Source organism: Oncorhynchus gorbuscha, linkage group LG12 (genome assembly GCF_021184085.1).
Source record: "Oncorhynchus gorbuscha isolate QuinsamMale2020 ecotype Even-year linkage group LG12, OgorEven_v1.0, whole genome shotgun sequence".
NCBI lineage: Eukaryota > Metazoa > Chordata > Actinopteri > Salmoniformes > Salmonidae > Oncorhynchus > Oncorhynchus gorbuscha.
In genome coordinates, this window is record NC_060184.1 from 72,422,180 (window position 1) to 72,436,575 (window position 14,396).

General features: G+C 41.9%; 1 pseudogene across 1 annotated transcript in view; it reads left to right on the forward strand.

Annotated features, from left to right (window-relative positions):
- Window positions 1-14,396, forward strand: part of LOC123991369 — a 191,672-nt pseudogene that overhangs the window by 141,054 nt on the left and 36,222 nt on the right. The window contains exons 17-18 of the transcript XR_006830786.1: window positions 6,135-6,275; window positions 6,510-6,855. The product of XR_006830786.1 is annotated as a sodium channel protein type 4 subunit alpha-like (transcript). The remainder of the gene's footprint in view (window positions 1-6,134; window positions 6,276-6,509; window positions 6,856-14,396) is intronic.

Genomic DNA, 14,396 nt, shown 5'->3' on the forward strand with positions numbered 1-14,396 from the left:
GATCTTTACCGCTGATCACACACTATAATCAATTTATAAATGCACACACACACACACACACACACACACGCACGCACGCACGCACGCACACACACACACACACACACACACACACACACACACACACACACACACACACACACACACACACACACACACACACACACACACACACACACACACACACACACACACACACACACACACACACACACACACACACACACACACACACACACACACACACACGCACACACACACGTGTTTGTATTGCCCTCCTTGTGGGGAACAAATAATTGATTCCCATCCAAAATCCTATTTTCCCTAACCCCTAACCCTAACTCTGACATTAACCCTTAACCTAACCATAACCCTCAACTTAACCCTAACCCTAAGCCTTAGCCCTAACCCCCCAACCATAAAACTATAACGTTACCTAACTCCTAACTCATAACCTAACCGTAGCCCCTAATCCTAACTCCAACCTTAATTCTAATCCTAATTGTAACCCTAACCCTGAACCCAACCCCTAAACCCAACATAATTTTTCCTCATGGACCTGCAAAAATGTTCCCACTTGTACAACTGTTCCTTGTTTTACTATCCTTGTGAGGACTTATGGTACCCACAAGGATAGTAAAACAAAAACACACACACATACACACTGCAGGTGAATCCAAATACATCTCAATTTGTGCAGGCCCAACTGTGAAGGTCAGATTATGTTAAGGAAGGGATTTGTTTATTGAACCAGGAGCACAATTGATTTTGTTCGCTCTATTATTATTACGCAATGAGGTGATATACATACACCATCACTGGGTGCAGTTAATGGAACACAAATGCATGTGATGTGTTGGCATTGTCCTGTCATTGTCCTGAGTTAAGAAAAGCAACCTGGTCTCACAGTATTTCATATTATTCTGTACGTAAATCCGAGACACTGCACTTAGTTGTTAGGTTTCGTATGGTATGTATTAATTTTGTAGATGTCCAGCATCCATTTTGTATGATATGTTAGAAATTGCAATTCGGACAATTTTTTTTGAATTTGCGAAAGGAACAATGTTACGATTTTGAAAAAATGTACGATATGTTATGAATTCTAATTTGTTGTTGCTAACGTTAGCCAGGTGGTTAACGCAAATGTTAGCTAGGCTAAGGGTTAGGGTTAGGGGAAGGGTTATCTAAATGGATTAAGGATAGGGTTAAAGTTAGGGGACAGGTTAGCTAACATGCTAAGTAGTTGCAAAGTAGCTAATTAGCTAAAATTGTATGTGATGAGATTCGAACACGCAACATTTGAGTTACTAGACATTTGCGTTATAAGCCTACACATCCACCGCGACCAACCAACCTCCTTTCATATTTGCCTTAAGTAACCTTCTGTCTTATGTAACCATGACAAACTTAACATATCATACTAATTTGAGTGCTGAATTTACATTTACTATGTTACCTCTAGTCTATGAGACCAGGCTGTGAGTTCACATGTCAAAGGACTCTAGAATACTGTTCAGATGGGTTGAATGGAAACTGAAATCTGGTCACTGACTGTAGGTGTATAACCTCCCACATATGCTTAATATAACTCCTGCAGAATTAAGGATTTCTTGCAGTAAAATCATACATCAAATGTAGACATAAACAATTGTCAGGAACAGGAGAAATCCAATTTCTTTCAGCATTTTTAGAAAATGTGAATGCTCCTTTAGATACAATCTGTAGAGATGGTATCTTTATCAGCATAATAAAAGCTTTTAGTATTTCAACCACATAAAATATGCATCCAAGCCAAATTGAAATCTTGCGATAAACATGTTGGGTCATTTTTGCAACTTTCTATTTTGCTTACAACTGGACAAGTAATCTAGTTAACACCGGTAAAGTTTTCTCTGTCATCTCTACCTCTTTCATGGAGCAAAGAAAATACTTTACTGCAAGAAATGCTTAATTCTGTAGGAGTTAATATTAAGGCTCTGTCAGAGATTATAGACCTACAGTCAGTATCCAGATTTGAGTTTCCATTTAACCCAGATGAACAGTATTCTAGAGTCCCTTGATGTGCCATAGGCCTTTGACTGTCTAATTTGTATACAGTTGAAATTTGAAGTTTACATACACTTAGGATTTAGTCATTAAAACTAGTTTTTCAACCATTCCACAAATTTCTTGTTAACAAACTATAGTTTTGGCAAGTCGGGTAGGACATCTACTTCGTGCATGACACAAGTCATTTTCCCAACAATTGTTTACAGACAGATTATTTCACTTATAATTCACTGTATCATAATTCTAGTGGGTCAGATGTTTACATACGCTATGTTGACTGTGCCTTGAAACAGCTTAGAAAATTCCAGAAAATTATGTCATGGCTTTAGAAGCTTCTGATAGGCTAATTGACATCATATGAGTCAGTTGGAGGTGTACCTGTGGATGTATTTCAAGGCCAACCTTCAAACTCAGTGCCTCTTTGCTTGACATCATGGGAAAATCAAAAGGAATCAGCCAAGACCTCAGAAAACCAATTGTAGACCTCCACAAGTTTGGAGGATAAAGGGGGAGGCTTGCAAGCCGAAGAACATCATCCCAACCGTGAAGCATGGGGGTGGCAGCATCATGTTGTGGGGGTGCTTTGCTGCAGGAGGAACTGGTGCACTTCACAAAATAGATGGAATCATGTGGAAGGAAAATTATGTGGATATATTGAAGCAACATCTCAAGACATCAGTCAGGAAGTTAAAGCTTGGTCCCAAATAGGTCTTCCAAATGGACAATGACCCCAAGCATACTTCCAAAGTTGTGGCAAAATGTCTTAAGGACAACAAAGTCAAGGTATTGGAGTGGGCATCACAAAGCCCTGATCTCAATCCCATAGACAATTTGTGGGTAGAACTGAAAAAGGGTGTGCGAGCAAGTAGCCCTACAAACCGGACCCAGTTACACCAGCTCTGTCAGGAGGAATGGGCAAAAATGTACCTGACGTATAGCTAATTGAAGCTATTGGAAGGCTACCCAAAACGTTTGAACCAAGTTCAACAATTTAGGCAATGCTACCAAATACTAATTGAGTGTATGTAAACTTCTGACCCACTGAGAATGTGATGAAAGAAATAAAAGCTGAAATAAACATTCTTCCTACTTTTATTCTGACATTTCACATTCTTAAAATGAAGTGGTGATCCTAACTGACCTAAGACAGGGAATTTTTACTAGGATTAAACGTCAGGAATTGTGAAAAACTGTGTTTAAATGAATTTGGCTAAGGTGTATATAAACTTCGGACTTCAACTGTAGCGCCTCACCATAATCACAAATAGGCATTGCTATCGTTATCTTTTACCACTAATCTCTCCAAAACATTACTTTTCTGGCCCTGCCTTCTATTGATTTTCAACTCTCCACAGCGTTTCTCTTATTGAATTAAACTCAGACGTTGTCCTTTTTGCCTCGATGGACTGACATTCACTTTTTATGCATGTTCCCAATAGCATTTGGCTATTGGTATGTAGGCTATTTGGCGCCTGTAGAGTTCAGCCCTAACGCTTAGGCTAGCGCACTAATGCCAGATTAAATAATCAAAGAAAAACCTGAATGTAACCTATAAATTGACATTTTTTAAGCTATTGTTTTCTCTTTATTTAACCCACACAATATTTCATGACTCTAAACCCGCCCTGTGTCTTGGTGTGTGCCAATGCTCAAATCTGTGTGTTTGACTGACTGGCTGAATGACTGACATCACCAAATGAGAGCATCCCAAGGTGTTTGTGAGTCCCTATTAATCCCATTGGGAATTTGAGAATTCCCCTTTACATTATATCTGCTAATCAAGTTGGATGTACAGTCGTTCTTTTCCCCTATAGGCTATAGGCTACTTTTCCCCTGCAGCCGACTACGTCATATATATTTATAGTCATGGTAAAGCAGCCGACTACGCCATATATATTTATAATCATGGTAATGCAGCCGACTACGCCATATATATTTATAATCATGGTAAAGCAGCCGACTACGCCATATATATTTATAATCATGGTAAAGCAGCCGACTACGCCATATATATTTATAATCATGGTAAAGCAGCCGACTACGTCATATATATTTATAGTCATGGTAAAGCAGCCGACTACGCCATATATATTTATAATCATGGTAAAGCAGCCGACTACGTCATATATATTTATAGTCATGGTAAAGCAGCCGACTACGCCATATATATTTATAATCATGGTAAAGCAGCCGACTACGCCATATATATTTATAGTCATGGTAAAGCAGCCGACTACGCCATATATATTTATAGTCATGGTAAAGCAGACGACCACACCATATATATGTATAATCACGGTAAAGCAACAGACTACGTCATATATACATCAGTCATGATAAAGCAGCTTATTGCTGATTCTATCCTGGCTAGGTGTGTCAGGGATCCCCTGGCGACAAACATAACATATCAGCACGCGAGACGAGTGTGGCGATTTGACACGCACTCATCTGCCCAGCGCAGCACAGTGGGTTCCTTGGGCTATATGGGATGAGATATGAGGTGTTTATGGAGGAGCTGCTATGATGTGTCTCCTGTGGATTCTCAATGGGGGAGTGTTGGTGGTAGATCTGAATGTCCATCATTTCTAAGGTCGACCACATCCTGTCAACCTAAAAAGCCCCGTCCCAAAATCAGCCTACATCCTAGGACTCCTTTTCTTGATCTGAAAAAAATGGAATGGTTGGAAGCAAGATGAGGTGGCGATTCAGTGGACAACATGGTGTTTTGCTGTATCACTCTCTGAGATGGCAGGATGTCATGGACGGTGTGTTTTAAAGGACAAGTGCAGCAGGGCAGAAAATGGAAAAACCAGACACCCAATTACACCTGTCACAGTGGGCACCAGGCATGGCGAGATGGGTATGGGGCACAGGGGGTGGGAGGGGCCGGCACAGGGGGTCCAGGGCTATGTTGCTTCCAACTCCCATCCTCTAACACACACACACACATACACACATACACATATGGATGAATATATGCACAACGCACGCACTGTGATAGTTCGCTCCCTTTGGTAATTTGGGGACACGCTAGACACTCACGGGCAATTTTGGTTTTCACTTTACCAAATTTCAGAATTTCAGAACCAATGAACATTGTCAACTTTGATTGATGCTGGCTGCAGAGATATAATAAATGGATGTTTATCAAGAAACAGATGAATGACATGACAATTAATTGATTTGGATTGATTTGATCGATGTGTTGCTACAACAGCTATGAGTCTTTGGAGAAACCGAGAGAGAACCGTCTCAGGTAAACGTAAACAATGCATTTTAGGTCTTAGGACAGGGGTGTCAAACAGAAGACGTAGAGGAACTAGAACTAACTTTTAGTGCGGTCCTCCAGACCTCTTTGAAGACCAAATGCGGCCCCCGGGAAAAAATTGTAATGTTACTTTGATAGGCTCTATCAAATCACAGACAGGATTTCATTAGTGAAGCTCATGTTAGGACATGGAGAAAAATCTAAATTTGACTACAAAATGGTGTTTGTAATCACTACACGATGGTAATGAAACTCCATCATGAAACTGCATGCACGGTTGACATTTACTAAACCGAGGAAAAGTGGCCCTGTGTCTAAGGGACCATCGTTGCCGCGTGCACTTTAATCAAACAAGCACACACACATGCACACACACACACGCGCATCCGCAAATGCAGGCAGGCACACACACAAGCACGGATAACACACACTAAAACCACACAGCCCTACAACCCAGAGGAGTAGGTTCTCTTGTTTAACATGGACAAGGAGATCTCCGGTTCCAGTTGGAGGCTGACATTTATACCGGGCTCAAATCACTTCTGCTGTTTACATTTCTAGTGTTACACATCTGGGCCCTCTCCATCCACACCGACTCAGGAATCAAACCCGCAGGCTAGCTTTATCTAGTCTTTTTATCCAGCTGTATGGTTAACTGTAAGATGTTGTTTGTGACTAACTTTTCAATCAACGTGAAAGTAATAACATCTTAAGGACTCCAGTTGGGCATATATTCATCATTGACTTTACCTAGTTATACTAAACAGAAGGACAAGGCTTTATTCAAACTCATCTCCCTCTCTACTCCTCCCAGGTACTCAACCTCTTCCTAGCCTTGCTGCTCAGCTCATTCAGCTCAGACAACCTCTCGGCACCTGATGACGACGGCGAGATGAACAACCTGCAAATCGCTCTCGGTCGCATCAAAAGCGGCATGGGCTGGCTCCGAAGCCAGGTCGGACACTTTTTTCACATGTTTTTATTTCATAATTATGATATACTTTTTTTACTATATAGTGTGGACAATTACATAGATTCTAGGTAAGATATGACACAAAATGTATGACGGGGCAAAAATAAAACAACCAATAACAACCAAACAAACAAATGAATCACCGGAAAAAATGAAGTACATACAAAAATACAAGTTCATCACATCTTGTAAACATAGTTCATTACTTCATTGTAGATCTGTGACTTCTTCAACGGCAACTTCAAGAGGCGACGGCAGAAGAGAAAAGAAACAAAGGCCATGGTGAAGCTCAAGAGGCTGAGCCACGGTGCTCCGCTTGGCGAGGTGGGCAACGGGACAGTGGTGACGGTGGGGGGGAGGGATCGGGGTGATCGGGCACCACGGAGAGAAGATAATGGTCCCGGAGGTCGATGACAGCTACATGACAAACCCCAATCTGACCATCAGTGTGCCCATCGCTCCTGGCGAATCAGACGTGGAGTTCCCTGAGGAGGATGATGATGATGAGGATGAGAGCGAGAGCTCGGAGGAGGAGGAGGAGGAAGTGGAGGAGAGCAAGCAGGTAGGATGGGTTGGTGGTAGTGTTGGGTACCGATATTGGAAAGTCTATAACAATATCAGCTGCATCTTTGCGATACGAACTATTCAGATATTGTTATCTCATAAACTAGGTTTCCATCCAATTGGCGAAAGATTTTTATTCAAATATTTTAAAATCTGCATTAAAACAATTGACTTGCTGCGGATAAGAGGCTGTGCATAAATTCCCGTGTACTGAATACAAAATACAAGTTAAATATGTTTCCATGTGTTTTCAACTATACTGATGGTTTTGTCACCCAAAAAAGTTGCGTTTTATAGCAAATGTACCCCCCCTCGAGCCCTACACAGCTGACTCAAATAACCAACTCATCATCAAACTTTGGTTATTTGAATCAGGTGTGTAGTGCAATTTATTGGACAGGAGCATCAAGCTCATCACCTTGCACTTTCACCACCCTGTGAAGTTCATCATAACTGATTTGATCAGTAGCCTAATAAACTGCATGTCCTCCCCAGTTGTTGTAGGAGGACCACACAACACGGCTCCAAGTTTACTTTGTTATGATGGTTATCATATCACTATTTGTGAATAAAATGCTTCCATCGCCATTTCTTGCATAATTAATTTTACAGACACAAAAAGATCCCACCTTGTCTAAGCGGATTTTGTTTTGTTGACATTTGCAAAGTTTACTAACCAAGTTTGCTGTTTCAATCAGGCCCGTCGTAAAGAAATGTATCCAACATGTACTTTTCGTGCATAAAACGGTTGGATGGATACCTGGTTAGTTAAGATAATATGTTCTACTTTTAAGTGATGCTCCAGAGCTTTTGTATAATTTCAGCCAATAGTTTTGAAAGTATTGCTCACGAGCCAAAATGGGTCCCCGAAAATTGTGTTCTACGTCATCCATTTCGTATGATATGTTACGTCCTGCAAAGAAAAAGTGCAATTCGTATGATATGTTACGTCCTGCAAAGAAAAAGTGCAATTCGTATGATATGTTACGTCCTGCAAAGAAAAAGTGCAATTCGTATGATATGTTACATCCTGCAAAGAAAAAGTGCAATTCGTATGATATGTTACGAATTCTAATTGGTACAATATGTTCTGAATGTTTAAATGACTTAAATGTTCTGAATTTGTAAGTACTTAAGATCCTGGACTGCATCTTTAATTAGTAATTGACTCCAGAGTGCAGACTTTGATGGGGTGGGGGCCACACAAAATCCGCAGTTGCTCACAAGTCTGCGTACCCAAATGTGCATAGCCACTACCACATTGCGAGCAAAACATTTTAGCATTTTTAACATTTTAACCCTTCTTGACAGCAGAGAGACATTTTGAGTTATTTTTACTCATTTTACCATTGCGCGTAGTGAAAATATTGCAGTATTAAAGCTAGTTTTCTGCAATTCTATACATTTTGCTATGGGGCGGAGACAATATTTTGCAATTGTATAATTCATTTCATGCAATTCTACACATTTTGCTATGGGGGCGGAGACAATATTTTGCAATTGTATAATTCATTTCATGCAATTCTACACATTTTGCTATGGGGGCGGAGATAATATTTTGCAATTGTATAATTCATTTCATGCAATTCTATACATTTTGCTATGGGGCGGAGACAATATTTTGCAATTGTATAATTCATTTCATGCAATTCTACACATTTTGCTATGGGGGCGGAGACAATATTTTGCAATTGTATAATTAATTTCATGCAATTCTACACATTTCTACAAATGTTTGTAGTTTTTAATATGATATCTGATTGAGACTGACTAACAAAATCTATTCCCCCTCCTGACAGTTACGTGGCTAATTGAATGACTATCAGTGACATTACAAGATAAAAACTTCTGATGCAAAACCATATTTTGAAATTGCATCTTGCGGATTCTACTGTTCTAACTTGCAACCCCGACTAAGATGTAAAAAATATATCATTTAAAAATAAAAAAGTAAAAATCTGAGGGCCTGTTGCCCGCTGGCCACCATTTGCCCCTCCCTGTTGTACAGGTATTATCACGTGTGCTTCTCTGACATCGGCTCGCTCATGAAATGGTAGAGCTGTGCTGTTTGTTTGTGTCTACTAATTGAGGATCAGATAGATTAATTAATTATTGTAGATCTCTCTCTCTCTCACTTGCTCGCTCTCACTCGCTCTCTGGCCCGAGAGGTTGCTTAGCTAGGCTAATAACTGGAGAGAGAGCCTTAGAGGGAGAGAGAAAGCTTTCTCTTTTTCTTGCTCGCTCTATCTCTCATGCTCTCCCTCCTCCCTCCTCCCGTTCTCTCGCTCCATCCCTATCCCTCTCTCTCCCTCTCTCCAAGTGAGCCACTCCAAGCCCACGCACAAAGGCTATTTTCATGCCTTGTTTTGTTTTCTCGTTTCCTCCAGAGCAATTTGGCCCCAAGCGGACTCTTCCCAAAATGGATGCCCTGTCCAATTTTACCCCTTTCTAAAGATTTATACTACTATTTTGGCAATTGGGTCCTTCTTCCATTTGGTAACAATGGCCCTCTATATTTCCGCCCAATCAGGAATATGGAATTAGATCCTTAAGGGCAAAGTGCATTTGTTTGCCTGCATTTGTCTTTAACGTTACTGTCTCTGTGTCTGCATCCACTATAGGAAGCTAGATCGTGTGCCGTTACTTTGTTGTCTGGGGGTTATGGTCAATTTCAAAGATGAATTTACGTTGATAAGGAGGCATGTGAAATGAGCAAGGCTCCATGAATAAATGTAAAACTGTAATTGAACTTGTTAAAATAGTTGGGGCAAGGAGAGAGGGAGAGAGGGAGAGAGGGAGAGAGGGAGAGAGGGCTCGGCATACCACCAGTGTGTACTACAAGGTTGAAGTATATAGAGCAATGACTGTTTATGGGAACATGATGCAGAATTACCAACATGTAGAACAGCTTGTTGAGGGAGAGAGAGTGAGAGACAAAAAGCATCTGTGTTCTCTTTCTTTCTTTCTCTCTCTCACTCTAAACCGAGATGACTGGTTTGTTTCTTTGCACACCTGTGCTCCAATCAGTTTTAAGAGAGCGGTTACGTCTTGCCCACCTGCTTTAATCACACGACGCACCTGTCTTCTCACTTCCCCTTGTTCTCTTTTTCCCTCTTTTATCTCTTCACTCCCTCCATCTCGGTACACCTGCCCGTCCACCCACTCACTCTGTTTTATCTTTCTCTACACCTGTCCTCTCTCAACAACCTGTTCTGTACATGTCTCCCATGGAGGCTTTATCAGGTTTCCCACGTTTGTGAAATGTTCCCTAAACGTTTGCTGTGGCTCAACGTGTAGATGATCATGGTGGTGTGCCGTTCCCTCTGTTTCCCTAGCCAGTTTCCCATGCAGACAGGGATGTGGCCCACAAGGGAAAACATGGCATGAAAATCAACTGTCTGCATCTATTTATGTAACCGTGGCCTCGGATGCGTGCCTGTCGCTATCCCTTGTCAGGAAAAGGGCAGCGAGAGAGAATATTGCCCTGAAACATTAGTTAGCACCTACAAGTGAATTAGAAACATTCAAACCAGGGCAGGGGTGATGTTGTGGATATTTCTGTATGTTGTCGTTTGTATGTGTCTGTTTTCTATTGTAAAAAAATAAAAATAGAAACATCCAAAACATTGGAAATGAAGAGTTTCATATAGGTTAGCAGCAGGAAACAAAGTGTCTCTGCTTTAGTTGTTGCTGTGAAGAGTGTGCAGCGGAGGCAGACGCGGCTCGTCCCTTTCACAACTCCTTAACATCAAAGTGTGGCTGGGGGGGAGAAAAGCAGTGCTAGCACACATGCAGACAAACCTCCCATATGAGCTGTTATGTCACTGCCGGCTGAAAGACTGGGAAAATGTAGATGGCATGTTTTAACCTCTGACCCCCACCTTACCTCTTCCTCAGTCAACAGCCTGTCTGTCTGATTCATCACCACAGGGGGCCAAGGCCAGGACCTCTTTTTACACCTCGGAGGGTGTGTGTGTGTGTGTGTGTGTGTGTGTGTGTGTGTGTGTGTGTGTGTGTGTGTGTGTGTGTGTGTGTGTGTGTGTGTGTGTGTGTGTGTGTGTGTGTGTGTGTGTGTGTGTGTGTGTGTGTGTGTGTGTGTAGAGGCTGGAGCTGTTACTGACCATTTCCTCACACCATTGAGCCATTGTATATCATAACCATAGCTTGTAAATTCAACTCTGTCACTAGTGGCTTGATAATGTTTTAGCGGGAAGCCTATGTTGGTTATTGTGCAAGGCTAATCCTGTTAAACATAGAAAGACCATGCTCACGTTACAGTGCTACACTTCCTGCCAGTGTGCTTAACTTTTACTTCTGCTAACCCCAAGGGTAAATACCTCAACGTGCTCCAGATAGAACATGGGATTTGTTTGGGTTGAACTAGTAAACTAGTTGAAACTTTCAATCATGTTCCTTTCAGTGCTAGTAAATTATGCAATTTGCACATTATTAGCAATTCACAGTTGAGTCATTTAAAACGTTCTGATTATCAAAGTAATAGCATTGAATGAAGCTACTGTATGTGTTGGCCATCTATTCTAAGTGGCGTAGTGATACCTATAAGGGGTACGTCTCTGGCAACAACGTGTCATTGGCAGTCTTGGAGAAGAGCAGGAAGTGTGAGGTATGAGCATCGGCTCTGATGGCTCGGGTCCTCCAGGGACCAACGGTTGTGTAACGCCGCACAGCTGTGTCCGAACGCAACCACGGCAACAACCGGGGCCGCCCCAGATCCCAGAGGAGACTGATGAGGAAATGGGATACATGATGAGATGAGACTATTTCTGGTATAATTCATTGACTGAAAACATCCTTGAAATTGTTTTGGCGGGGAATTTCTCCAAGCATGTCAATGCTCTTAATGTCTAAATAAGGGTTGGGGCCAAGCCTCCTCTGGGCGAAATGGGTATACAGGTTTTTGCTCCAACCCTGTTGTAACACACCTGATTCAGCTTATCAGCCAGTCAAGGTCCTTGTAAGCATTAGCATCAGGTGGGGTAGATTAGGGTTTGGAGGGGGGGGGTAGCTCCCCAGGGTGAGCCTCCATAAGATTTTGCACTTCAATGCAAGTGACTTTTCATAGCAGGTTAGGAAAGCATTTTCACCAACACCTAACCGTAACCTAATTCTCCTAACCTGCTACGTTACTTCTCCTAACCTGCTGTGTGAGTTCTCCTAACCTGCTACGTTACTTCTCCTAACCTGCTGTGTGAGTTATCCTAACCTGCAGGAGGGTTTTTGCTGCACCCCATAGTGTTATGGGTAGTGATGATAGAAACAGTTGTCGTTCATATTGACATTTACGGATAACTCCTTATTCATACATATATTACACTGCCAAGTATTGCCACTTTACAGACTTCTCCCTGATGCGTTCTATAAAACATACCTCTCCAATTTTGGCTAGCCAGTCCAAGAAGAGTGTCACTCAAGCAGGGCATTTACTTTGGCAATTTCTCTTCTTATTGTGTCGCTCTTTGGGACCCCTTAAATACCTCATGGCCACCCTTAATGCCTGACACTACACCATGTGTACATGACCCCTGACCCTTAACCCCCTTTAACCCCGTAGAGGAAAAGAGACTACCCACAGGTGGCTTCTGACAACAACACTAAACATGCATTCAGGGGAGTCCTGTTTCATAGAGTTGGGATGTCTGTGTGTGTGTGTGTGTGTGTGTGTGTGTGTGTGTGTGTGTGTGTGTGTGTGTGTGTGTGTGTGTGTGTGTGTGTGTGTGTGTGTGTGTGTGTGTGTGTGTGTGTGTGTGTGTGTGTGTGTGTGTGTGTGTGTGTGTGTGTGTGTGGTGTGTGTTGCACACGCTCGTGTCTAACTCTTGTTAGTTATCCATTCTCTCTCCAAAGGGGCTATTTATAGGTCTGTCATATGGGGGGGGGGGGGGGGGGGGCAATGCCCCCGGTATGTGTATCAGGACCGTGGGGGTTTGTGAGTCCATCATCGGTGCTTTTACCAGACATAGCTGACCTTGTCACAGTAGGGCCACCCTTAGCTGAGCCTGACGATTCTGTAAAACCCAAAGGCTCATGGGATGCCCGCATGACAGGTACTGTCCATCTGATGATATGTTGTTACAAGTCTGACATAGGTATGGCATGACCAGTAAAACTCAAGAGATGAGATGACATAAAAGGTTTATCTGTTTATTTAGGAGGAAAAAGAAAAGAAAGCTTCATAAAGTTGAGCAGGACAATGACTGTACAGTATTGGTTTTAGATTGATGTTGTAGTTATTGTCAGGCATTCGTGGGTTATTGGCAGCGGTAATATAATACTGATCCTCTAATGCCCAGAGAATGTGAGAGCGAAATTGGAGTAAAGATTGTTTGTTGAAGGGCCGCCTCATTTTATTGTCTGTACAGAATGGCTGTATGGCTGTATTGGACAGTTGAGAACATCTAAAGAACTGTTAAGTCATCCCTCTCGCTCTCTCAACGGTGCTCTCCAAGGCTAGCATCCTTGAGGGTGGAGAAAATGCATAGGGAATTCCAAAATGAAAAACTATTCCACCGAACAGATGAATTAAGGTATGGATTGTGCTCCACTTTAGCCCACTTTACAAATATAAAAACATTGGCCATACTTCAGTTTTGGGGTGCACCATCCTTTTAAATGACACATGGCCATGAAGGATATGAATTAAAGAATGATTAAAGATGGAGAGCGTTGAGGGTTCTATTATGCCGAAGGCTGACATTCGTCACCCTGGAACTTCCTCTACCCAGACTTTACTCTGTGTTTATGCATGACTGTCTCATTGACTCTGGTGTTGTCACCTTACCCCAGACACTACGATACACCATGAGCAGTCCATAGAGTCCCGGTGCAAATAGGTAGTTCAAAAGTAGATCCATTATTTTTCCAGGTGCATAGAATGGAATGGAAAACCACTGGCTGGAATGTGGTTTAAACCAATCAGAATTCAGGATTAGACCCACCCTTTGTATAAAATGGAATGGACACTAGCTGGAATGCGGTTTTAACCAATCAGTATTCAGGGTTAGACCCATATAGAAAGTAAATAGATCCTGTATATAAATCACACACTGTTGAAGACTGAAAACCTGTTGGAAAAGTTTACATGTGTGTTCAATAGTATTCAATAGTAAAATACAGGTTTTACATTTTTTTATTGTCCAACTATTCATAATTTTCCCTACATTTGGGACTGTTTTATCATGTGAGACATATTGAAAAGAAGTGCAATCCGGCATTATATATATGTAAATACAACCCATCATCATTATCCTTATGGAGGTAAAATGGTCTCTACATGCAGGAGAAGATCCGTGTCAGGGGCTCACATCTTTGTTGTTGGCCTCGTACAGTAAATTGAGATGTTCCAGCTTGGTAAAACACGAGCCTTTGAAGTAAAGAAGGGCTTTTTTTCCTGCTCCTTGCATCCTGTGCCTTTGCATCCGGTCAGATGTGGTTTGTGAAGGTTGATTACGGATGATTCTTTCTCCTCAGTAGAGAGGTGTCGTCAGACAGGACGCATTTCAACAGTTAGTCTCTAAGAGAGTA